This window comes from Harmonia axyridis, chromosome 7 (assembly GCF_914767665.1).
Source record: "Harmonia axyridis chromosome 7, icHarAxyr1.1, whole genome shotgun sequence".
NCBI lineage: Eukaryota > Metazoa > Arthropoda > Insecta > Coleoptera > Coccinellidae > Harmonia > Harmonia axyridis.
This window is the reverse complement of record NC_059507.1, coordinates 12,757,536-12,770,266: the sequence shown is the minus strand read 5'-3', so window position 1 is coordinate 12,770,266 and position 12,731 is coordinate 12,757,536. Positions and strand designations below refer to the sequence as shown.

The 12,731-nt window shown below is 36.3% G+C and overlaps 1 protein-coding gene across 1 annotated transcript in view; it reads left to right on the top strand.

Moving 5' to 3' along the window:
- The first annotated feature begins 1,052 nt into the window (after positions 1-1,052).
- Positions 1,053-12,731, top strand: part of LOC123684156 (transcription factor SOX-13) — a 295,003-nt gene continuing 283,324 nt past the window's right edge. The window contains exon 1 of the mRNA XM_045623310.1: positions 1,053-1,421. The gene's annotated coding sequence lies outside the window, so the exon portion shown is untranslated. The remainder of the gene's footprint in view (positions 1,422-12,731) is intronic.

Here is a 12,731-nt window from a genome sequence, read left to right as displayed (position 1 = left end):
AAATTTGATGGAATTTCTGTTTCTTTTGAGAAAATCCTATCATTACATTTGAAATTTCGCAGTAAAATGAACAAAACATTGAACTTCTTATTTAGCGCCCCCTATCGAAAGCAGCAAAAACAAATTTATCATGACTATATTTTGTCCTCAATCAACAAGATATTATCTTTCAGACGAGATCTAATTTGCTCAAAAATATCGAGCCAAACTGAAGTTACAGGCGTTTCAATCAGTCAGATTTCTCCCTTTCACCTACCCTTATTTGTTTTCGTAAAATCGAAAGTGACAATTCAAAAAGATAGAGAATTTTCCAAGGATTACAGTGATGATATTTTTTCTTCAACTTCATATGAAACATTTTCGAGTAAAATTCATTTTTCTTCTTGACGGTAGCTATTATGCCCCCTAGCGGTAGAGGTATGAACTTCAAAATAATTTCCAGTGTGTTCTCTTGTACACTTTAGTGGTAAAATTTTTTACCGAAAGTCTCTACGATGAGTGGATCCTGAGATATACCTCGCTTATTTGCCCACCCTGTACATACATAATATTGCGTACAAAAATAGGTACAATAAAAAACTCTCGTAACTTCTAAACGAAAACAAACCAGGCCTATGTTCATAGGAAAACAAAAATTATCAGAATTAGTACACCATATCATATCTTTTAAAGTTTTCCATAGAGCATGTAAAACACCCTGCATCTCCCGGAAAGTAGAACCGTATTCCCTCCTATAAGATATCCAGTCATTACATCCAGTAGCCTGTTCCAACATAAACAAACACCTATTTACGGCCTAGCTCCTTGAACCCATTCATCAATGCAAATAAGCGCAATTGCAACTGCAGTCCACAAACGCAACTTGCGAAACAGCACTCTGCCACCGGACTCTCGCTCCGGGCATTCAATTAGAAACAATTTGGAGCAAGCACCTCGATGCCACGGTGCCCAAGAAGACGCTGAAATCTTCCCTACTGGCTTCCACAGACCTGCCTGACGGCCTAGACTTAAGTGCCCCCCCACCTGTTGCTCACCATTCTTACCTTCCACATGTGATCAGTGCAAGAAGCGAGTTCTTAAAGAACGCACTGAACGCACCACTTAAATGGACCTTGTTAAAGGACGTTCTGTTTAGGCTCATTACGCACTGATTTGCAAGCTATTCTACTGTGACGGACGACGATTTCGTGGATTTCTATTGGACGAGACGTGAGGGATAATAGTGACGTAACGTTTTGACAGTTCCGTTGTTGTGACAGGAACCGTTCTAACCTTAAAAGTGACAGTGACAGTTTGTTTGACGGCTACGATAAGGCTGTTCGGTAACCTGAATCTGAGTGTTGTGGATAGTGATTTTATTATTTTCAGCCATGTTGGACTTGGTATTTTGAGACTTTTGCCGCAGTACTTCCTATCAACAGGTACGACCGTCAATATTATTTTCTGTTTTCGCGGAAAAATATCTGCTCTTCTACATCAATATCAATTCAAGTTTGAAATGGACCTACTTTACAGATTATCTGTTTGTAGGGCATTTCAGTTTTCTTCTATTAGATTTAACCGTCGAATGATCCGATCATAACATGAAGTAGAAAGCATTTTATTGATTTCTCAAATGAAAAACATCTTGTTCATTGTTGTTCCCATAAGTTGTAACTAATTATGTTGTGTAAAACTAAAGCAAATCGAGTACTACATATGACAATAATTGTTGGAAATATTTGGAGTACTTTTGAAGGCTCTTCGGAAAATTTGAATGACTAATTCACTCGAGTGTTCTATTCTGGTGAATAACAAAGTTATCTGTTTTTCTTCGTCCTTATACATATATCCAATCCAATTTTCTCTTTGAAGAAGATTCATCAGATCATTTTAATAAAAAGAAGTCTTCTAAACATGGGGCCGCAAACGCTTTGTTTTCGAGATACAGGGTTGAAATTTGATTTTTTCTAAAGTTTTTTTCTTATAGTACCTTCCCTTCACAAGAATTTGGCATATATTATTCCAGTTTGAAGTTTTAATCACGTGATATGCATATTTTGAATGCGCTTGTTTCCACCAGAACTTTTTTTTGATGTATCACTGGTAGTTTAGGGAAATGTAAAAAGGAATTTTGGTCCAGTAATAAACTTTTTGATTGATCTCAGTCATATCTGCTACCGATTCCAAGAAAAAATTTCAAATAATTATTATAAGAATCCAGTTAATAAGCTGTGATAATAAATTAATTATAGGTTTTAATACTTATTCACCCAATCTGTAGCGAAAATTAATAAAGATTCAATAGACTGGTATAATCATCACAAAAAAGTAGGACCCTGTATTTCGAAAACATAAAATTTGCGGGCCCATGTGCGGGACTTTTTATTCTTAAACTTCTTCAAGGAATTTTTAATTTTCTTCCTCCAATTAGGTTAGGTTAGGTTAGATCTCCAATTAGGACACGGTATAAGATGTACCCCTAATGCCACAATGATTTAGTTAATTTGATACCCTTTCATTTCATAATTTTGTTCTTATCGCTCAGTTAATAGTTGAAAATTCACATGAAATATACTTTTTGCATACGTGCATCTGCATATAGGTTTAAAGATCATTTTATGGGTGAATAAATTCCCAAGGAACTTTTTGTTGCGATGACCTTCACTGGTAATGTGGAAACATAATATAAAACGATCTATCGAACATTCTTGATTCGAATTCCCATAAACCTGTGTATCCATAAGATCATCATCATCATGCCATTTACTTCTACATGTACAACTATTTCTATAACACATACTTGGTACACAACCTGATGAGTCCAGAATAGGTAATGTGTGGGACCACACATTTGGGAACATTTTTAAAAAACTGCAGATATTTACAGATACAGATCTCAATATCACCCTCAGCATAAATTTTTCTATAGTTTCAACTAATTACAATGGATAAATAGTAAGAGATTCTTCTCAGATGATGTTTCTATCTCATGTTGGGCTGCAATGAGTCCACTCTTTAAGCTGTATTGGTTGCCTTTGAATGATTTATTATTAGCAGAAACATAAACCAATGTATCGTTTTCCATTTATGGTAAAGTGATACCTTTAACATGGGTAATGAATGACTCATTGATTTCAGTCTACGAGGAATATAATCCAGATTGGTGTTTATGAAAATCAGTCAGTTTGTTAGTGAATTACCTCCAATAAACTTCTACACATATGAACGAGAAAAGACCCAAGACCACCTGCGTCTATAGATACAAACAGTTACAGAAGTATTATTGGGTTTCTTTTCGTTGAAGACAATACCGAAAACCATTCAGAACAATGTTTATGAATACAATATTGGGTTTAAATAAGGCCATGAAGCTGAAAGAATTATAGGAGGATCTTCTACAAAAATGTGCCAGGATAACTGGAAAGGCCTTTGTCTGTCTAATTTTTGTCGATGCTAACTGTCCTTTAGTTTAGTTTGTCGACACCTAGTATTTTGCTGTTTTGCACAGAAATTTCTAGTCTCAAAGAGCTGAAAAGATTACACTAGACTTGAGTGGTGATCAAAAAACCTACATTATATCTAAGGATATTGTACAGACGGAATATTTTCCAGAATGTAAGACAATAAATCCTCAACAACTTCTATCAGAACCTATTTTCCAGATGATGAAATTTATAATGACACCTGAATGTCCTTGCAAATGTCTGTTTTGATAAAGCTGTGTCTCCTTTTTTCCCCTTTTCATAATCAAATTACAACTTGCAAGCACCCGTTTTCAGTCTATAGAAAATATAAGAGAGAATAACTTGTAGGCATATGTTGATGATAAATCATTCATTTGCCTTATCGAATCTTTAGCACTTCATATATTTGCTAAAAATTCAAAACTCTCTTCTTCAGGTATGAAAGAATGTATAGAAACCTCTTAACTCAATCTTCGTGGAATCTAACACTACATACATAAAAAAATTCTCTGAATTCTAGGTCATCACTGCTACTCCGAATCAATTTCATTCAAACTATCATAACTTTTGTGTACGGAAAACAAAGAAAAACAAATACCCATTATTTCTTGTAGTCAAGCCATAAAAACTAATTCAAGGCGATGAGTTGATAATGCCAAATCATCAAATATAATTGTAGAAACAGATGTATCGCTATCACTTCCGTTGACCCATAACAAGTTAATAATTATCCAAACTCAAATGAAGAGAAAAGGAAAATCTAAAAACTAATAGACGGTCATTATTTTTCTGAAACAAAATCGTAAATATACGCTGGCTATCCTTCACGTGTGAAAATACCTTGCTGCCCTGAAAACAAAATTGTTGTATAATTTGCGCAATTATCTTCGAAAGCCGAGAACAACAGAACCTAAGGTAAAAAGTACGTGTGTAGCGTTAACGTATAAGGATACTGATACCGATATTTGTATAAAGATATTCAGTTATTCGTACTTTTCAGTATAATTATGTGATATATCTACTGACAATGAATTTCTTGAAAGGCGTTAATTTGTGCACTGAATTGATCTGAACGAATTCCTTTCTGGGACACGTAGCTCTCTGATCGTTTAGCCGGTCCATTTAGATGTGGATGTAGTTTTGTAACTTGTCTTCGGGCATCAGTTTAGAGAATCAACCTGTCAGAGCATATATCATAGGAGAATGAAAGTGTTTCATTGGAAAAATTTCTTCATCGCATTGAATGATGTAAATGTATTTATTATAAATTATATTGTCACTGGAAGAGCTGGCCATCATTGATTCAGTTTCCTCATCAAACTCCACTTTCGAATCACCTGCCATCGCCTTTTATGATGATGACAATGCTGCTGCCTCCACCACAGCAGCATTAATTGTCTCAACTTTTGAATGAGGGAGGGTACTCACTACTCTTATACTGAGATATGAAGAAAGAGCAAGCAAACTTCGTCATTTATTTGGTACTTGTAAATATTATTGGTTTGCATCGAATTACTCATTGAATAAATTATAATTTCAAATTTCCACTCGCAAAATGCATTTCAGAACTGCGTGAATAATGTTGGTATCTGTCTGTTTGTATGTCGCACATTTTTTCAACTTATCTCATCTAAAATTGGTTTTAGAATTCAATGAAATTTAGTATGGATATTTCCATTTTTCTCGATGTTAATGAAAATTAACCGTCTTTTAGAGAAAGCTTTCTTTTATTCGTATTAAATTTCCTTAGGTTCTCTACTCTGAGAACTACCATTTATTGTCTGCATTTGGTAATATTTCACAGAAATTGAAATTTGTTGAATTGAAATTGGAATTAAATTGAAATTTTGTGTATAAAGTGAAGGTGAATGAAGGTCTTCTATTTATTAATCAATTAATAATTTTAACAAAATTTTTGTTAGAAGAAAACGTGTGATGGAAATGACACAATGAATGAAGTTAGGTTTTGTATTCATGCGTGAAGAAAAGGATCCTTTTCTTTCCATAAAGGACCAATATCGAGACTTTATAAGGAAGGACACTTCAAACCTTTTTCTAAACTGAACATTGGTTTCATTTGTTAAGAAAACTTTTCACGGAAAACGAGACATTACTTTCGTTTATGAAACTGGCCCTTACTGTGGAGTACTGACGAGAAAGTATTGTGTCAAATCCCTTGACAGAGTTTTTCAGTTCTACTCAAAAACACCTTGCCATAAACTTTCTACTAACTAACTGCAAATTTCACTTGAAAAATACAATAAACTGAAATCATGAATATATTCTTCATTGATTTATTGATTTTGAATGAACTCAAACAACCACAATATCATTGTCGAAATCAGTGTCAGCATTCTATTGACTATCTTTGTAATTTTGGAGAATTGAATTGGATGAAATATTTATAGATGACTGTGTGGAAAATTGACGCATCCACCATTTTGTTGAATTGCTACCTTTCATTTATCGTATTTCTTGTGGCATACAATAGAAATTAAGGATCTCGTTATATGCTAATGGAAAATGAATACTCACAACACCCTCCTACAAGAAAATCTTTGCCAATAGATTATTCATGTTAATTGAAAATAAAATGTTAATACAAAGTACTACATAATATTACGCTACGTGAGACGTTGAATATTGAGTTCAGAGGAAAATTAGAGAATTATTTATACATTTTTATACTGATATGTTGTATCTAACTATACAATGTATGACTTTACGTTTACCCTCAAATTCATCTACGTCTTTTAATGGAATTGCTCACAAGCAGGCTACAGTTTGCTGCCTTTGAGTATTTGTGATTTTCTGTGATTGATGATGATTTGATTTCTCAAAACCAATTCATCTTCAGTTTGTGTTGGATTAGAAGATACACCTAATTCTTGAATGACCAAGTGGATTGCGATCAGGGAGTACCACTGGCCAAGCGCGATTTTTGTATCGTTCTATCCTTCTGGATCGTAATATGTCAATTATGTTCGTTTTTGAGAAAACTCAGTTTCATGGTTCCCCTTCTATACCCATAATATGTAAATCTGTACTCTCAATAATTGTAAAAAACCCATTTGAAGGAACTGATATCAGTTGTAAAATAACTCAGGCGAATATTCATGCATTGTGGGGTTTGCCAGATATAATTTTTTTTTTTTAAATTTCGTAATCCGAGAATCTATACAATGAAATTTTGTGTGTAAGTTTTTCAACTAACTATGTTACAAGGGCGGAGAACCTTCTTCCTTCAGTTCAGTGCTTTTATCATTTTGTTTTTGATGAGGTTTGATATCTTTCAGAATATTTTGCCTCTTTTGATTTATAATTCTCAATGAAAAACCTTTGGAATCGTTTGAGCAAAAAAAAATTTAACCCACTGAAATTTTAACAGTTTCCGTTTTGAAATGTACAGAATCCAAATTATGAACTGAAAATGCGTTCGTCCGCCGTCTAGCGTTTTTTTTTTTGTATCTGCTAGAGATATTCTCATAGAATTCAGTTATTATAGCGCATTTTTCCTCCTAGTTTGGAATTAGTATCAACAAAATTTGAAGGAAAAAAAATTAAATTAAATTCCAGAATTATGAAATTTAGATCTTTTAATGCTATGATATTGAATACAATATTTCATCGCAAGGTTTGATTCCGAAGATATTGATTTTTTTTGTTTAATTCATTTTTGCAGTGTTCATGAAATTCATCGGATGCAATAGGAAAATTGTTGAGGCAGAGCCTCACTCCACGAGCCGCCAGTGCTAAAATCGAGCGCAAATATCGACTCTCGTCATCGCGCGAAATAACAATACCAGTTTCTGATAGAAGAAGACCTTCCAGTGGTTTCACACCGGTGTTTACCCGGTACCGGACAAGATTCCACTCAAAAGCGTTCAATTATTCCTCTTTTTGTCATTAATTATCGGCAACTATCGTCTCATTGTTCTCGGACGATCCGTTAGCACACATCGAGAGATCCACTGCGGGGCAAATTCACACGCTAGAGTGTTCCCCAGCTCGCCGACGATGATGACCACGGCCAAGCAGATTGAGGCATGCGGTTATTGTTGTTTCTTATCTAACAATTCCTACATGTTGTATGGTTTTGTTATTTATCACGATTTACATTACACTCATGACGTCGAGATGTTACATGAGAGTGTTTTATTCGATTTTAATACGTGGGTGGTTTTTATGATCGTCAACGTTGAGAGTATGCGGAAAACTTAAGGTCTGGTTTGCAACTCGTTCATAAGTATGTTTCATCGGGTTTAATGGAGAAGATTGAGATTTGAACGAGAATAGAGGAAATCTCTCACAGAATTTCGGAAGTGATTCAAAATAGTCTGCCAATGGTGTCGGTCCTGTGCATAATAGAAGGTGTTTTTTTTAGAGCTATAGAACTTTAAATTGCAGTAAAACAACGATGGATTATTCGATTGACAAGAATTTTATTTATCCGCAAGATAATCTTGTGGCATTATATTTTAAATATTTTCTGGCATATAACCGCCACGGCTGGCTCGGATGTAGTCCAATCTGGACGTCCACTTTTCGATGACTTTTTCCAACATTTGTGGTCGTATATCGGCAATAACACTGCGAATGTTGTCTTCCAAATGGTCAAGGGTTTATGGCTTATCCACATAGACCAATGACTTTACATAGCCCCACAGAAAGTAGTCTAGCGGTGTTAAATCACAAGATCTTGGAGGCCAATTCACAGGTCCAAAACGTGGAATTAGGCGGTCACCAAACGTGTCTTTCAATAAATCGATTGTGGCACGAGCTGTGTGACATGTTGCGCCGTCTTGTTGGAACCACAGCTCCTGGACATCATGGTTGTTCAATTCAGGAATGAAAAAGTTAGTAATCATGGCTCTATACCAATCACCATTGACTGTAACGTTCTGGCCATCATCGTTTTTGAAGAAGTACGGACCAATGATTCCACCAGCCCATGAAGCGCACCAAACAGTCAGTTTTTCTGGATGTAACGGTGTTTGGACATACACTTGAGGATAGCTTCACTCCAAATGCGGTAGTTTTGTTTGTTGACGTAGCCATTCAACCAGAAGTGCGCTTCATCGCTAATGGACGAAGTGCGCACGTATTCCGCACAGAACCATTATTTTCGAAATGAAATTCCACTATTTGCAAGCGTTGTTCAGGCGTGAGTCTATTCATGATGAATTGCCAAACCAAACTGAGAATAAATCACTTGACAGCTGTTAAATCGGTCACCATCTCGAACAGTACTGCCAACTTAAAGTTATATACCTCGAAAAAAAACACCCCTTATATCCAAAGTCACTTGAACTAGTCTATAAAAACGCTAGACCATAGATGTCCTTTTGAAGTGGATACCGCGATCCGCTAAATATCGGGGTTTATTTGAAAGTATTGTTAGGCAATGAATACACAGCCCCCAAAGGAATTTCTGGAAGTTTGGACAACCCTTGTATAATCGAAATATTCAATTTCCTCCAAGTGACTTTGGAATATACTATACATAGGCGTACAACTTTTCTTCCTCCGTTTTTTTCCGAAATTCGAAGCATTATTGTAAAAACTGGTTATACATTTATGATGCAGAGTATTATCCATCGCTGGCCAATACATTCTCCCATCTTTCGGACAGCGTACGAATACTGCATTGAAAAAACTGGTTATCTTTTGAAGCGATCTACGAATCGATACAATTTTTTACTTCTTCATAAGACCGGAAATGCTAGTAAGCCAGGCCGGATGCCATTGATCGAAACAAATGATGGTGCGAGGAATCAACGTCTGGAGAATACGGCGGGTAGGGTGGGACTTCCCATTCCAACGTTTCCAAGTATGTCTTGGCCACTTTCGCAACATGGGGTCGAGCATTGACATGTTGTAAAATCATTTTATCATATCTCTCGTTCTATTGCGGCCGACTGTTTTTCAATGCTGGGCTCAAACGCACTAATTGCGTTCGATAACGATCGCCTGTGATTGTTTCAGTCGATTTTAACTACCCATGATACACTACGCCGAGCTGGCCCCACCAAATACTGAGCATGACTTTGGAACTGAAAATATTCGGTTTGGCCGCCGACGCGGAAACATGGCCGGGATATCCCAATGATTCTTGCACTTTTTATTATCGTAATGAACCCATTTTTCATCCCCAGTCAGGATGCGATGCTGAAATCCCTTCCGTCTTTGCCTTGTAAACAGCTGTTCACAAGCAAACAAACGCCGTTCAGCATCTCGCGGCTTCAACTCGTGCGGCATCCAATTTCCTTGTTTCTGAATCATTCCCATGACTTTCGGGCGTTTGGAAATGGCTTGTTGCGTCACTCTCAATGATCCTGCCAATTCTTGTTGCGTTTGATATCATATTGATCAAGTAATGCCTCCAATTTTGCATCTTCGAAAGCCTCTCTTCCACCAGCTGGTCTTCGACGTCCCATGCTGGTCTTCGACGTCAAAATCACCATTCTTGAAGAGTTGAAACCACTCTCGGTACATTCTTTCACTGATATTGGTATTTGAGAGCATTCGTTGAGCTTGAGTCGCAGATTTCTTACAGCATGCAGAATATTGCAACAGGTTCAAAATGAATGAGCATAAAATATATTTGCCCACCTGGCGAGAAATATATATCATGTGGGAATTCTATTTCTGATAATAAATGAACAAAAGTCCATCAGTATTCAGATTGTCAGCTCAAATTAACTCTCAAATGACTGTCTTCCAAGTATAATGGCAACATATGTAAATGAAATTGTTTTTTAAAATAGAAACAGAAATATTATGGAAAACAGCTTTCGGTAGTATGAACATTATTCTTGCCGTTGATAGATCACGAACCATGTAGAATATATTAAATGCATACACTTCACACCTCTGATGGCATGATTTTAGATAACATGAAAAATTACAGAGAAACCTTAGAAAAATCCTGTTTTTCACGAGTCATAGCAAACACTTATATCCTAATTAAATCTTTGAATAAGCTTTTATTTATACACGAATTAAATATTCGAAAAGATTGAAATAGCATGGGATTCTTGACAGCAAGAACATTAATATTATGGTGTTCATTGGATTTTCATTCGTGGACACTGATGAATCGTTTCTGAAAATGATGACCATACCAAACGGAATCTATCTTTCTATGGATCAGCTGAAATATTTATAGGATATTCCCAGAGTATCTGAGTCACCAGTTAATTTTATTCCGCTGATAAAAACTTCAAAAATGAATGATTCGACTTGAAAAACTTTCGGTATCATTTTATATTCATTATTTTTTTTGTGTCTTCATGAATAGGTAGTTGGCTATCAACTTGGTTATCTCAAGAAAAATGTTGAAGTATCATTTGGGTATGAAGTGGAACTTCGAGATTTGAGACTTATGAATAAAACACCACATCTGGTGAATGACTTCATTGATTTTATTGCACCTGCGTACAGTTTAATTCTTCAATCGGGCATAATAAACTGGTTCATCATAGCTCGATAATGTTGGTCAATCACGTTTACTACAACCTTGGAAGAACTGGACGAATCATCTATGTACATCAAAAAGTTATACGTTTTGTATGCATTTATTTCTCATTTATCATTCGTGGGTTTTCTAAGCTGCAAATGCTGAAGTTCATCTTTAGCATTGTTCATCATTTTTTCAAAACTGGACAATTACTGATTATTGCTAAGAGGTAACCATGAACAGCGACCTCAAGGTCTATAGTGCCACCATCAAGCCTTTCTCATCATTGCCTTTCAGTGCAAGAGTTCTAATGAGATCCAGTATCTGGGTTAGCACCAAGGATGTTACATTCTCACTTCTATAAGTTTCTTAACCAATGCATTTTTCGAACAGGTGATCTTTTCTTCCTCATCCCGGCAGAACCTGCATTCCTCAGTTTCTTAAAACCCTAAGGAAACTAATGTAGAATGGTCTTACTGAGATTCAGTAACCATGCAGAACCTGCACTCTTCAGTTTCTTAAAACCCTAAGGAAACTAGTGTAGAACGGTCTTACTGAGATTCAGATAATATTTGAAACATGAGTTTTAAAGCTCCGAATGGAAGTTTTTGTAGTGATGCATGCATCAAGATTTTGCCAGAGTATTTCTCTTTCGGTTTCGGCCGTCTCTTGAAACTGTTTCTTATAGGTGCATGTTCTTATAACTACTACATAATAATTTCAAACCAGTGCCCCCTTTCTGGCAAGTGTACCAGTCTTTTCGTGTCCTTTGATTCCTAAGTGATCAGACCTTATAAGAGATTGTTCTCGAAGGTGCAGAATTGAAGTCATTACTTAATCAAGACTGTTGTCAAACGCAACAATAATTGGCAGGATCATTGGGAGTGCGCAACAAGCCATTCCAAAATGCCAGAAAGTTATGGGAATGATTCAGAAACAAGGAAATTGGGTGCCGTACGACTTGAGGCCGAGAGATGTTGAACGGCGTTTGTTTGCTTGCAAGGCAAAGACGGAAGGGATTTCTCCTTCGCATTGTGACTGGAGACGAAGAATGGATTCATTACGATAATCCCAAGCGCATAAAATCATAGGGAAATCCTGGCAATGGTTCCACGTCGACGGCCAAACCGAATATTTACGGTTCCAAGGTCATGCTCAGTATTTAGTGGGACCAGTATAGTGTGTTATGAGTTGTTAAAACCGACTTAGACAACCTCAAACGATCGTTATCGAACGCAATTAATGCGTTTGAGCCGAGCAATGAAATACAAACGTCCACAATACAACGAGAGACATGATAAAGTGATTTTACAGAATGAAAATGCTCGATTCTATTTTGCGAAAGTGCTCAAGACATAGTTGGAAACGTTGAAATGGGAAGTCCTCCCTACCCGCCGTTTTTTCAGACGTTGCTTCCTCGAACTATCACTTGTTGCGATCAATGGCATCGGCCTGGCTGACCATCACTTTCGGTCTTATGAAGAAGTAAAAAATTGGATCGCTTCGTGGATCGCTTCAAAAGATGACCAGTTTTTCCAACGCGGGATTCTTACGATGCCCGAAAGATGGGAGAAAGTATAGTGGCCAGCGACGGACAACACTTTGAATGATAACCAGTTTTTTCCAATAACGTCATGCATTTCGGAAGAAAAAGGCGGATGCGGAGTTGTACGTCTATGTATTTAGTTAATTTATTATTATGCCTACAAGTTTATATTATATTAATTGTTTTTTCATACATATCGAGATGTATTGCAATAAGATACAAAAAAGATGATAAAACTTTGCCAAAATTTAATGTATTGAAATGACGAAAGCAATAAACT